Below are 12,376 nucleotides of genomic sequence, written 5' to 3' on the forward strand. Positions count from 1 at the left end.
CTTTCTTGAAAGGTCCTCCGTTTTGTTACATCTCAGGTGCATGATAAACAAGAAACGTTACCTTTAGCTGTATTGCCTTTCAAGGGCCGAATCGACAGATACTAACACAGAATCATGCATAGACTACTCAGGTTGAGAAGAAAGCAGAGAGCTCAGGGATTCTGCCTGAAGATTCCCTCCCTTTGGTACGTTCTTCCCTCACCATTACTCTCCTCTTGAATTGGTGAAACTTTAAGGCAGACGAGAGGGAATGAAAAAAATCAAAATACATTGGAAGAGCTATTGAACTAAAACATCTGACTGCCTTGTTCCATTTTTTTAGCTAGACTTCTACGTATTAGACCTCGTGGCGCAACGGTAGCGCGTCTGACTCCAGATCAGAAGGTTACGTGTTCAAATCACGTCGGGGTCAAAAGCTTCTTTATAGCAACATGAAAATGGGGCCGCAGCTTCAGCATGCAGGTCTCTTTGGCCTCGTTCTGATTTTGAGAAATAACAACGCTTTGTATCACTTCATTTAAAAACGATGTAAGAGTCACGGTCATCTGTGCAGCTGTGAGTAAGGTGTCAATGTAACCAGAACATATTAAAGCACAGTGTTTTTGAAGGTGTTGACTCCTATATCGTTCTGTATTGCATGAGTTATCTCTGAAGGTAAAAAGCAGGAGCAATCTGTAAAACATGAGCTTTGGTTGCCATCAATAAACGTGAGTGGCAAAGTACCACGTTTTGTGAATAATATCAGGTATCCATGTATAATGAGATGCGTTGGCCGGGAATCGAACCCGGGTCAACTGCTTGGAAGGCAGCTACGCTCACCACTATACCACCAACGCCTACATATGTCTCTTTACCTTGCATCTTGGCCATTGCAGTCTCCCATAACTGGATCGCTTCTCACATGCATAAAAGCACTTATCAAGCCACTACAGCACCTGGCTGCCTTTAAGCCTCTATTATTGCTTTATTCGTGCCACCATCCCTTCAAGATGCCGACAAGACATGCAACAAGAATCTTCTCTGTCAGTCCACAAGGTGGTGGAATGGACTTCCGCTGACAGTCCGTAAGGTCCAATCAATGGTTGTCTTCAACGCAAACTGAAGAATCAAAACTTTATGTAGTCACTAAGACTTGAATACTCATGGAAAAATAAGAAACTAAACTAAAACACATTTACTTTCTTCTCATCTTCGTTCCAATCTTGCCAGGTCTTTAACTTGATGCTATTCTTCACACTCACCAATCTATTGTAACATGAGAAAGTTTTTCTTTTCGTTACTTCACTTTCTGAAGTAACTCTGCTCAAGAGCCTTTCTTGAAAGGTCCTCCGTTTTGTTACATCTCAGGTGCATGATAAACAAGAAAAGTTACCTTTAGCTGTATTGCATTTCAAGGGCCGAATCGACAGATACTAACACAGAATCATGCATAGACTACTCAGGTTGAGAAGAAAGCAGAGAGCTCAGGGATTCTGCCTGAAGATTCCCTCCGTTTGGTACGTTCTTCCCTCACCATTACTCTCCTCTTGAATTGGTGAAACTTTAAGGCAGACGAGAGGGAATGAAAAAAATCAAAATACATTGGAAGAGCTATTGAACTAAAACATCTGACTGCCTTGTTCCATTTTTTTAGCTAGACTTCTACGTATTAGACCTCGTGGCGCAACGGTAGCGCGTCTGACTCCAGATCAGAAGGTTACGTGTTCAAATCACGTCGGGGTCAAAAGCTTCTTTAAAGCAACATGAAAATGGGGCCGCAGCTTCAGCATGCAGGTCTCTTTGGCCTCGTTCTGATTTTGAGAAATAACAACGCTTTGTATCACTTCATTTAAAAACGATGTAAGAGTCACGGTCATCTGTGCAGCTGTGAGTAAGGTGTCAATGTAACCAGAACATATTAAAGCACAGTGTTTTTGAAGGTGTTGACTCCTATATCGTTCTGTATTGCATGAGTTATCTCTGAAGGTAAAAAGCAGGAGCAATCTGTAAAACATGAGCTTTGGTTGCCATCAATAAACGTGAGTGGCAAAGTACCACGTTTTGTGAATAACATCAGGTATCCATGTATAATGAGATGCGTTGGCCGGGAATCGAACCCGGGTCAACTGCTTGGAAGGCAGCTATGCTCACCACTATACCACCAACACCTACATATGTCTCTTTACCTTGCATCTTGGCCATTGCAGTCTCCCATAACTGGATCGCTTCTCACATGCATAAAAGCACTTATCAAGCCACTACAGCACCTGGCTGCCTTTAAGCCTCTATTATTGCTTTATTCGTGCCACCATCCCTTCAAGATGCCGACAAGACATGCAACAAGAATCTTCTCTGTCAGTCCACAAGGTGGTGGAATGGACTTCAGCTGACAGTCCGTAAGGTCCAATCAATGGTTGTCTTCAACGCAAACTGAAGAATCAAAACTTTATGTAGTCACTAAGACTTGAATACTCATGGAAAAATAAGAAACTAAACTAAAACACATTTACTTTCTTCTCATCTTCGTTCCAATCTTGCCAGGTCTTTAACTTGATGCTATTCTTCACACTCACCAATCTATTGTAACATGAGAAAGTTTTTCTTTTCGTTACTTCACTTTCTGAAGTAACTCTGCTCAAGAGCCTTTCTTGAAAGGTCCTCCGTTTTGTTACATCTCAGGTGCATGATAAACAAGAAAAGTTACCTTTAGCTGTATTGCCTTTCAAGGGCCGAATCGACAGATACTAACACAGAATCATGCATAGACTACTCAGGTTGAGAAGAAAGCAGAGAGCTCAGGGATTCTGCCTGAAGATTCCCTCCCTTTGGTACGTTCTTCCCTCACCATTACTCTCCTCTTGAATTGGTGAAACTTTAAGGCAGACGAGAGGGAATGAAAAAAATCAAAATACATTGGAAGAGCTATTGAACTAAAACATCTGACTGCCTTGTTCCATTTTTTTAGCTAGACTTCTACGTATTAGACCTCGTGGCGCAACGGTAGCGCGTCTGACTCCAGATCAGAAGGTTACGTGTTCAAATCACGTCGGGGTCAAAAGCTTCTTTATAGCAACATGAAAATGGGGCCGCAGCTTCAGCATGCAGGTCTCTTTGGCCTCGTTCTGATTTTGAGAAATAACAACGCTTTGTATCACTTCATTTAAAAACGATGTAAGAGTCACGGTCATCTGTGCAGCTGTGAGTAAGGTGTCAATGTAACCAGAACATATTAAAGCACAGTGTTTTTGAAGGTGTTGACTCCTATATCGTTCTGTATTGCATGAGTTATCTCTGAAGGTAAAAAGCAGGAGCAATCTGTAAAACATGAGCTTTGGTTGCCATCAATAAACGTGAGTGGCAAAGTACCACGTTTTGTGAATAACATCAGGTATCCATGTATAATGAGATGCGTTGGCCGGGAATCGAACCCGGGTCAACTGCTTGGAAGGCAGCTATGCTCACCACTATACCACCAACACCTACATATGTCTCTTTACCTTGCATCTTGGCCATTGCAGTCTCCCATAACTGGATCGCTTCTCACATGCATAAAAGCACTTATCAAGCCACTACAGCACCTGGCTGCCTTTAAGCCTCTATTATTGCTTTATTCGTGCCACCATCCCTTCAAGATGCCGACAAGACATGCAACAAGAATCTTCTCTGTCAGTCCACAAGGTGGTGGAATGGACTTCCGCTGACAGTCCGTAAGGTCCAATCAATGGTTGTCTTCAACGCAAACTGAAGAATCAAAACTTTATGTAGTCACTAAGACTTGAATACTCATGGAAAAATAAGAAACTAAACTAAAACACATTTACTTTCTTCTCATCTTCGTTCCAATCTTGCCAGGTCTTTAACTTGATGCTATTCTTCACACTCACCAATCTATTGTAACATGAGAAAGTTTTTCTTTTCGTTACTTCACTTTCTGAAGTAACTCTGCTCAAGAGCCTTTCTTGAAAGGTCCTCCGTTTTGTTACATCTCAGGTGCATGATAAACAAGAAAAGTTACCTTTAGCTGTATTGCCTTTCAAGGGCCGAATCGACAGATACTAACACAGAATCATGCATAGACTACTCAGGTTGAGAAGAAAGCAGAGAGCTCAGGGATTCTGCCTGAAGATTCCCTCCCTTTGGTACGTTCTTCCCTCACCATTACTCTCCTCTTGAATTGGTGAAACTTTAAGGCAGACGAGAGGGAATGAAAAAAATCAAAATACATTGGAAGAGCTATTGAACTAAAACATCTGACTGCCTTGTTCCATTTTTTTAGCTAGACTTCTACGTATTAGACCTCGTGGCGCAACGGTAGCGCGTCTGACTTCAGATCAGAAGGTTACGTGTTCAAATCACGTCGGGGTCAAAAGCTTCTTTATAGCAACATGAAAATGGGGCCGCAGCTTCAGCATGCAGGTCTCTTTGGCCTCGTTCTGATTTTGAGAAATAACAACGCTTTGTATCACTTCATTTAAAAACGATGTAAGAGTCACGGTCATCTGTGCAGCTGTGAGTAAGGTGTCAATGTAACCAGAACATATTAAAGCACAGTGTTTTTGAAGGTGTTTTTCTCCTATATTGTTCTGTATTGCATGAGTTATCTCTGAAGGTAAAAAGCAGGAGCAATCTGTAAAACATGAGCTTTGGTTGCCATCAATAAACGTGAGTGGCAAAGTACCACGTTTTGTGAATAACATCAGGTATCCATGTATAATGAGATGCGTTGGCCGGGAATCGAACCCGGGTCAACTGCTTGGAAGGCAGCTATGCTCACCACTATACCACCAACACCTACATATGTCTCTTTACCTTGCATCTTGGCCATTGCAGTCTCCCATAACTGGATCGCTTCTCACATGCATAAAAGCACTTATCAAGCCACTACAGCACCTGGCTGCCTTTAAGCCTCTATTATTGCTTTATTCGTGCCACCATCCCTTCAAGATGCCGACAAGACATGCAACAAGAATCTTCTCTGTCAGTCCACAAGGTGGTGGAATGGACTTCCGCTGACAGTCCGTAAGGTCCAATCAATGGTTGTCTTCAACGCAAACTGAAGAATCAAAACTTTATGTAGTCACTAAGACATGAATACTCATGGAAAAATAAGAAACTAAACTAAAACACATTTACTTTCTTCTCATCTTCGTTCCAATCTTGCCAGGTCTTTAACTTGATGCTATTCTTCACACTCACCAATCTATTGTAACATGAGAAAGTTTTTCTTTTCGTTACTTCACTTTCTGAAGTAACTCTGCTCAAGAGCCTTTCTTGAAAGGTCCTCCGTTTTGTTACATCTCAGGTGCATGATAAACAAGAAAAGTTACCTTTAGCTGTATTGCCTTTCAAGGGCCGAATCGACAGATACTAACACAGAATCATGCATAGACTACTCAGGTTGAGAAGAAAGCAGAGAGCTCAGGGATTCTGCCTGAAGATTCCCTCCCTTTGGTACGTTCTTCCCTCACCATTACTCTCCTCTTGAATTGGTGAAACTTTAAGGCAGACGAGAGGGAATGAAAAAAATCAAAATACATTGGAAGAGCTATTGAACTAAAACATCTGACTGCCTTGTTCCATTTTTTTAGCTAGACTTCTACGTATTAGACCTCGTGGCGCAACGGTAGCGCGTCTGACTCCAGATCAGAAGGTTACGTGTTCAAATCACGTCGGGGTCAAAAGCTTCTTTATAGCAACATGAAAATGGGGCCGCAGCTTCAGCATGCAGGTCTCTTTGGCCTCGTTCTGATTTTGAGAAATAACAACGCTTTGTATCACTTCATTTAAAAACGATGTAAGAGTCACGGTCATCTGTGCAGCTGTGAGTAAGGTGTCAATGTAACCAGAACATATTAAAGCACAGTGTTTTTGAAGGTGTTGACTCCTATATCGTTCTGTATTGCATGAGTTATCTCTGAAGGTAAAAAGCAGGAGCAATCTGTAAAACATGAGCTTTGGTTGCCATCAATAAACGTGAGTGGCAAAGTACCACGTTTTGTGAATAACATCAGGTATCCATGTATAATGAGATGCGTTGGCCGGGAATCGAACCCGGGTCAACTGCTTGGAAGGCAGCTATGCTCACCACTATACCACCAACACCTACATATGTCTCTTTACCTTGCATCTTGGCCATTGCAGTCTCCCATAACTGGATCGCTTCTCACATGCATAAAAGCACTTATCAAGCCACTACAGCACCTGGCTGCCTTTAAGCCTCTATTATTGCTTTATTCGTGCCACCATCCCTTCAAGATGCCGACAAGACATGCAACAAGAATCTTCTCTGTCAGTCCACAAGGTGGTGGAATGGACTTCCGCTGACAGTCCGTAAGGTCCAATCAATGGTTGTCTTCAACGCAAACTGAAGAATCAAAACTTTATGTAGTCACTAAGACATGAATACTCATGGAAAAATAAGAAACTAAACTAAAACACATTTACTTTCTTCTCATCTTCGTTCCAATCTTGCCAGGTCTTTAACTTGATGCTATTCTTCACACTCACCAATCTATTGTAACATGAGAAAGTTTTTCTTTTCGTTACTTCACTTTCTGAAGTAACTCTGCTCAAGAGCCTTTCTTGAAAGGTCCTCCGTTTTGTTACATCTCAGGTGCATGATAAACAAGAAAAGTTACCTTTAGCTGTATTGCCTTTCAAGGGCCGAATCGACAGATACTAACACAGAATCATGCATAGACTACTCAGGTTGAGAAGAAAGCAGAGAGCTCAGGGATTCTGCCTGAAGATTCCCTCCCTTTGGTACGTTCTTCCCTCACCATTACTCTCCTCTTGAATTGGTGAAACTTTAAGGCAGACGAGAGGGAATGAAAAAAATCAAAATACATTGGAAGAGCTATTGAACTAAAACATCTGACTGCCTTGTTCCATTTTTTTAGCTAGACTTCTACGTATTAGACCTCGTGGCGCAACGGTAGCGCGTCTGACTCCAGATCAGAAGGTTACGTGTTCAAATCACGTCGGGGTCAAAAGCTTCTTTAAAGCAACATGAAAATGGGGCCGCAGCTTCAGCATGCAGGTCTCTTTGGCCTCGTTCTGATTTTGAGAAATAACAACGCTTTGTATCACTTCATTTAAAAACGATGTAAGAGTCACGGTCATCTGTGCAGCTGTGAGTAAGGTGTCAATGTAACCAGAACATATTAAAGCACAGTGTTTTTGAAGGTGTTGACTCCTATATCGTTCTGTATTGCATGAGTTATCTCTGAAGGTAAAAAGCAGGAGCAATCTGTAAAACATGAGCTTTGGTTGCCATCAATAAACGTGAGTGGCAAAGTACCACGTTTTGTGAATAACATCAGGTATCCATGTATAATGAGATGCGTTGGCCGGGAATCGAACCCGGGTCAACTGCTTGGAAGGCAGCTATGCTCACCACTATACCACCAACACCTACATATGTCTCTTTACCTTGCATCTTGGCCATTGCAGTCTCCCATAACTGGATCGCTTCTCACATGCATAAAAGCACTTATCAAGCCACTACAGCACCTGGCTGCCTTTAAGCCTCTATTATTGCTTTATTCGTGCCACCATCCCTTCAAGATGCCGACAAGACATGCAACAAGAATCTTCTCTGTCAGTCCACAAGGTGGTGGAATGGACTTCCGCTGACAGTCCGTAAGGTCCAATCAATGGTTGTCTTCAACGCAAACTGAAGAATCAAAACTTTATGTAGTCACTAAGACATGAATACTCATGGAAAAATAAGAAACTAAACTAAAACACATTTACTTTCTTCTCATCTTCGTTCCAATCTTGCCAGGTCTTTAACTTGATGCTATTCTTCACACTCACCAATCTATTGTAACATGAGAAAGTTTTTCTTTTCGTTACTTCACTTTCTGAAGTAACTCTGCTCAAGAGCCTTTCTTGAAAGGTCCTCCGTTTTGTTACATCTCAGGTGCATGATAAACAAGAAAAGTTACCTTTAGCTGTATTGCCTTTCAAGGGCCGAATCGACAGATACTAACACAGAATCATGCATAGACTACTCAGGTTGAGAAGAAAGCAGAGAGCTCAGGGATTCTGCCTGAAGATTCCCTCCCTTTGGTACGTTCTTCCCTCACCATTACTCTCCTCTTGAATTGGTGAAACTTTAAGGCAGACGAGAGGGAATGAAAAAAATCAAAATACATTGGAAGAGCTATTGAACTAAAACATCTGACTGCCTTGTTCCATTTTTTTAGCTAGACTTCTACGTATTAGACCTCGTGGCGCAACGGTAGCGCGTCTGACTCCAGATCAGAAGGTTACGTGTTCAAATCACGTCGGGGTCAAAAGCTTCTTTATAGCAACATGAAAATGGGGCCGCAGCTTCAGCATGCAGGTCTCTTTGGCCTCGTTCTGATTTTGAGAAATAACAACGCTTTGTATCACTTCATTTAAAAACGATGTAAGAGTCACGGTCATCTGTGCAGCTGTGAGTAAGGTGTCAATGTAACCAGAACATATTAAAGCACAGTGTTTTTGAAGGTGTTGACTCCTATATCGTTCTGTATTGCATGAGTTATCTCTGAAGGTAAAAAGCAGGAGCAATCTGTAAAACATGAGCTTTGGTTGCCATCAATAAACGTGAGTGGCAAAGTACCACGTTTTGTGAATAACATCAGGTATCCATGTATAATGAGATGCGTTGGCCGGGAATCGAACCCGGGTCAACTGCTTGGAAGGCAGCTATGCTCACCACTATACCACCAACGCCTACATATGTCTCTTTACCTTGCATCTTGGCCATTGCAGTCTCCCATAACTGGATCGCTTCTCACATGCATAAAAGCACTTATCAAGCCACTACAGCACCTGGCTGCCTTTAAGCCTCTATTATTGCTTTATTCGTGCCACCATCCCTTCAAGATGCCGACAAGACATGCAACAAGAATCTTCTCTGTCAGTCCACAAGGTGGTGGAATGGACTTCCGCTGACAGTCCGTAAGGTCCAATCAATGGTTGTCTTCAACGCAAACTGAAGAATCAAAACTTCATGTAGTCACTAACACTTGAATACTCATGGAAAAATAAGAAACTAAACTAAAACACATTTACTTTCTTCTCATCTTCGTTCCAATCTTGCCAGGTCTTTAACTTGATGCTATTCTTCACACTCACCAATCTATTGTAACATGAGAATGTTTTTCTTTTCGTTACTTCACTTTCTGAAGTAACTCTGCTCAAGAGCCTTTCTTGAAAGGTCCTCCGTTTTGTTACATCTCAGGTGCATGATAAACAAGAAACGTTACCTTTAGCTGTATTGCCTTTCAAGGGCCGAATCGACAGATACTAACACAGAATCATGCATAGACTACTCAGGTTGAGAAGAAAGCAGAGAGCTCAGGGATTCTGCCTGAAGATTCCCTCCCTTTGGTACGTTCTTCCCTCACCATTACTCTCCTCTTGAATTGGTGAAACTTTAAGGCAGACGAGAGGGAATGAAAAAAATCAAAATACATTGGAAGAGCTATTGAACTAAAACATCTGACTGCCTTGTTCCATTTTTTTAGCTAGACTTCTACGTATTAGACCTCGTGGCGCAACGGTAGCGCGTCTGACTCCAGATCAGAAGGTTATGTGTTCAAATCACGTCGGGGTCAAAAGCTTCTTTATAGCAACATGAAAATGGGGCCGCAGCTTCAGCATGCAGGTCTCTTTGGCCTCATTCTGATTTTGAGAAATAACAACGCTTTGTATCACTTCATTTAAAAACGATGTAAGAGTCACGGTCATCTGTGCAGCTGTGAGTAAGGTGTCAATGTAACCAGAACATATTAAAGCACAGTGTTTTTGAAGGTGTTGACTCCTATATCGTTCTGTATTGCATGAGTTATCTCTGAAGGTAAAAAGCAGGAGCAATCTGTAAAACATGAGCTTTGGTTGCCATCAATAAACGTGAGTGGCAAAGTACCACGTTTTGTGAATAACATCAGGTATCCATGTATAATGAGATGCGTTGGCCGGGAATCGAACCCGGGTCAACTGCTTGGAAGGCAGCTATGCTCACCACTATACCACCAACGCCTACTTATGTCTCTTTACCTTGCATCTTGGCCATTGCAGTCTCCCATAACTGGATCGCTTCTCACATGCATAAAAGCACTTATCAAGCCACTACAGCACCTGGCTGCCTTTAAGCCTCTATTATTGCTTTATTCGTGCCACCATCCCTTCAAGATGCCGACAAGACATGCAACAAGAATCTTCTCTGTCAGTCCACAAGGTGGTGGAATGGACTTCCGCTGACAGTCCGTAAGGTCCAATCAATGGTTGTCTTCAACGCAAACTGAAGAATCAAAACTTCATGTAGTCACTAAGACTTGAATACTCATGGAAAAATAAGAAACTAAACTAAAACACATTTACTTTCTTCTCATCTTCGTTCCAATCTTGCCAGGTCTTTAACTTGATGCTATTCTTCACACTCACCAATCTATTGTAACATGAGAATGTTTTTCTTTTCGTTACTTCACTTTCTGAAGTAACTCTGCTCAAGAGCCTTTCTTGAAAGGTCCTCCGTTTTGTTACATCTCAGGTGCATGATAAACAAGAAACGTTACCTTTAGCTGTATTGCCTTTCAAGGGCCGAATCGACAGATACTAACACAGAATCATGCATAGACTACTCAGGTTGAGAAGAAAGCAGAGAGCTCAGGGATTCTGCCTGAAGATTCCCTCCCTTTGGTACGTTCTTCCCTCACCATTACTCTCCTCTTGAATTGGTGAAACTTTAAGGCAGACAAGAGGGAATGAAAAAAATCTAAATACATTGGAAGAGCTATTGAACTAAAACATCTGACTGCCTTGTTCCATTTTTTTAGCTAGACTTCTACGTATTAGACCTCGTGGCGCAACGGTAGCGCGTCTGACTCCAGATCAGAAGGTTACGTGTTCAAATCACGTCGGGGTCAAAAGCTTCTTTATAGCAACATGAAAATGGGGCCGCAGCTTCAGCATGCAGGTCTCTTTGGCCTCGTTCTGATTTTGAGAAATAACAACGCTTTGTATCACTTCATTTAAAAACGATGTAAGAGTCACGGTCATCTGTGCAGCTGTGAGTAAGGTGTCAATGTAACCAGAACATATTAAAGCACAGTGTTTTTGAAGGTGTTGACTCCTATATCGTTCTGTATTGCATGAGTTATCTCTGAAGGTAAAAAGCAGGAGCAATCTGTAAAATATGAGCTTTGGTTGCCATCAATAAACGTGAGTGGCAAAGTACCACGTTTTGTGAATAACATCAGGTATCCATGTATAATGAGATGCGTTGGCCGGGAATCTAACCCGGGTCAACTGCTTGGAAGGCAGCTATGTTCACCACTATACCACCAACGCCTACATATGTCTCTTTACCTTGCATCTTGGCCATTGCAGTCTCCCATAACTGGATCGCTTCTCACATGCATAAAAGCACTTATCAAGCCACTACAGCACCTGGCTGCCTTTAAGCCTTTATTATTGCTTTATTCGTGCCACAATCCCTTCAAGATGCCGACAAGACATGCAACAAGAATCTTCTCTGTCAGTCCACAAGGTGGTGGAATGGACTTCCGCTGACAGTCCGTAAGGTCCAATCAATGGTTGTCTTCAACGCAAACTGAAGAATCAAAACTTCATGTAGTCACTAAGACTTGAATACTCATGGAAAAATAAGAAACTAAACTAAAACACATTTACTTTCTTCTCATCTTCGTTCCAATCTTGCCAGGTCTTTAACTTGATGCTATTCTTCACACTCACCAATCTATTGTAACATGAGAATGTTTTTCTTTTCGTTACTTCACTTTCTGAAGTAACTCTGCTCAAGAGCCTTTCTTGAAAGGTCCTCCGTTTTGTTACATCTCAGGTGCATGATAAACAAGAAACGTTACCTTTAGCTGTATTGCCTTTCAAGGGCCGAATCGACAGATACTAACACAGAATCATGCATAGACTACTCAGGTTGAGAAGAAAGCAGAGAGCTCAGGGATTCTGCCTGAAGATTCCCTCCCTTTGGTACGTTTTTCCCTCACCATTACTCTCCTCTTGAATTGGTGAAACTTTAAGGCAGACGAGAGGGAATGAAAAAAATCAAAATACATTGGAAGAGCTATTGAACTAAAACATCTGACTGCCTTATTCCATTTTTTTAGCTAGACTTCTACGTATTAGACCTCGTGGCGCAACGGTAGCGCGTCTGACTCCAGATCAGAAGGTTACGTGTTCAAATCACGTCGGGGTCAAAAGCTTCTTTATAGCAACATGAAAATGGGGCCGCAGCTTCAGCATGCAGGTCTCTTTGGCCTCATTCTGATTTTGAGAAATAACAACGCTTTGTATCACTTCATTTAAAAACGATGTAAGAGTCACGGTCATCTGTGCAGCTGTGAGTAAGGTGTCAATGTAA

General features: G+C 41.9%; 18 non-coding genes across 18 annotated transcripts; 9 read left to right on the plus strand and 9 right to left on the minus strand.

Moving 5' to 3' along the window:
* Positions 1-340: 340 nt before the first annotated feature.
* trnaw-cca (transfer RNA tryptophan (anticodon CCA)) lies at positions 341-412 on the plus strand. Its single transcript has one exon. It is a non-coding gene; the product is annotated as a tRNA-Trp (tRNA).
* Positions 413-764: 352 nt separating this feature from the next.
* On the minus strand, positions 765-836 carry trnag-ucc (transfer RNA glycine (anticodon UCC)). The gene has a single exon. It is a non-coding gene; the product is annotated as a tRNA-Gly (tRNA).
* An 815-nt stretch (positions 837-1,651) lies between these two features.
* On the plus strand, positions 1,652-1,723 carry trnaw-cca (transfer RNA tryptophan (anticodon CCA)). The gene has a single exon. It is a non-coding gene; the product is annotated as a tRNA-Trp (tRNA).
* Positions 1,724-2,075: 352 nt separating this feature from the next.
* On the minus strand, positions 2,076-2,147 carry trnag-ucc (transfer RNA glycine (anticodon UCC)). The gene has a single exon. It is a non-coding gene; the product is annotated as a tRNA-Gly (tRNA).
* Positions 2,148-2,962: 815 nt separating this feature from the next.
* Positions 2,963-3,034, plus strand: trnaw-cca (transfer RNA tryptophan (anticodon CCA)). The gene has a single exon. It is a non-coding gene; the product is annotated as a tRNA-Trp (tRNA).
* Positions 3,035-3,386: 352 nt separating this feature from the next.
* Positions 3,387-3,458, minus strand: trnag-ucc (transfer RNA glycine (anticodon UCC)). Its single transcript has one exon. It is a non-coding gene; the product is annotated as a tRNA-Gly (tRNA).
* Positions 3,459-4,698: 1,240 nt separating this feature from the next.
* Positions 4,699-4,770, minus strand: trnag-ucc (transfer RNA glycine (anticodon UCC)). The gene has a single exon. It is a non-coding gene; the product is annotated as a tRNA-Gly (tRNA).
* An 815-nt stretch (positions 4,771-5,585) lies between these two features.
* trnaw-cca (transfer RNA tryptophan (anticodon CCA)) lies at positions 5,586-5,657 on the plus strand. Its single transcript has one exon. It is a non-coding gene; the product is annotated as a tRNA-Trp (tRNA).
* Positions 5,658-6,009: 352 nt separating this feature from the next.
* On the minus strand, positions 6,010-6,081 carry trnag-ucc (transfer RNA glycine (anticodon UCC)). Its single transcript has one exon. It is a non-coding gene; the product is annotated as a tRNA-Gly (tRNA).
* Positions 6,082-6,896: 815 nt separating this feature from the next.
* On the plus strand, positions 6,897-6,968 carry trnaw-cca (transfer RNA tryptophan (anticodon CCA)). Its single transcript has one exon. It is a non-coding gene; the product is annotated as a tRNA-Trp (tRNA).
* Positions 6,969-7,320: 352 nt separating this feature from the next.
* trnag-ucc (transfer RNA glycine (anticodon UCC)) lies at positions 7,321-7,392 on the minus strand. The gene has a single exon. It is a non-coding gene; the product is annotated as a tRNA-Gly (tRNA).
* An 815-nt stretch (positions 7,393-8,207) lies between these two features.
* trnaw-cca (transfer RNA tryptophan (anticodon CCA)) lies at positions 8,208-8,279 on the plus strand. The gene has a single exon. It is a non-coding gene; the product is annotated as a tRNA-Trp (tRNA).
* A 352-nt stretch (positions 8,280-8,631) lies between these two features.
* On the minus strand, positions 8,632-8,703 carry trnag-ucc (transfer RNA glycine (anticodon UCC)). The gene has a single exon. It is a non-coding gene; the product is annotated as a tRNA-Gly (tRNA).
* An 815-nt stretch (positions 8,704-9,518) lies between these two features.
* On the plus strand, positions 9,519-9,590 carry trnaw-cca (transfer RNA tryptophan (anticodon CCA)). Its single transcript has one exon. It is a non-coding gene; the product is annotated as a tRNA-Trp (tRNA).
* Positions 9,591-9,942: 352 nt separating this feature from the next.
* trnag-ucc (transfer RNA glycine (anticodon UCC)) lies at positions 9,943-10,014 on the minus strand. Its single transcript has one exon. It is a non-coding gene; the product is annotated as a tRNA-Gly (tRNA).
* An 815-nt stretch (positions 10,015-10,829) lies between these two features.
* On the plus strand, positions 10,830-10,901 carry trnaw-cca (transfer RNA tryptophan (anticodon CCA)). The gene has a single exon. It is a non-coding gene; the product is annotated as a tRNA-Trp (tRNA).
* Positions 10,902-11,253: 352 nt separating this feature from the next.
* Positions 11,254-11,325, minus strand: trnag-ucc (transfer RNA glycine (anticodon UCC)). The gene has a single exon. It is a non-coding gene; the product is annotated as a tRNA-Gly (tRNA).
* Positions 11,326-12,140: 815 nt separating this feature from the next.
* Positions 12,141-12,212, plus strand: trnaw-cca (transfer RNA tryptophan (anticodon CCA)). The gene has a single exon. It is a non-coding gene; the product is annotated as a tRNA-Trp (tRNA).
* The last annotated feature ends 164 nt before the right edge of the window (positions 12,213-12,376 follow it).

Source organism: Brachyhypopomus gauderio, chromosome 1, assembly GCF_052324685.1.
Source record: "Brachyhypopomus gauderio isolate BG-103 chromosome 1, BGAUD_0.2, whole genome shotgun sequence".
NCBI lineage: Eukaryota > Metazoa > Chordata > Actinopteri > Gymnotiformes > Hypopomidae > Brachyhypopomus > Brachyhypopomus gauderio.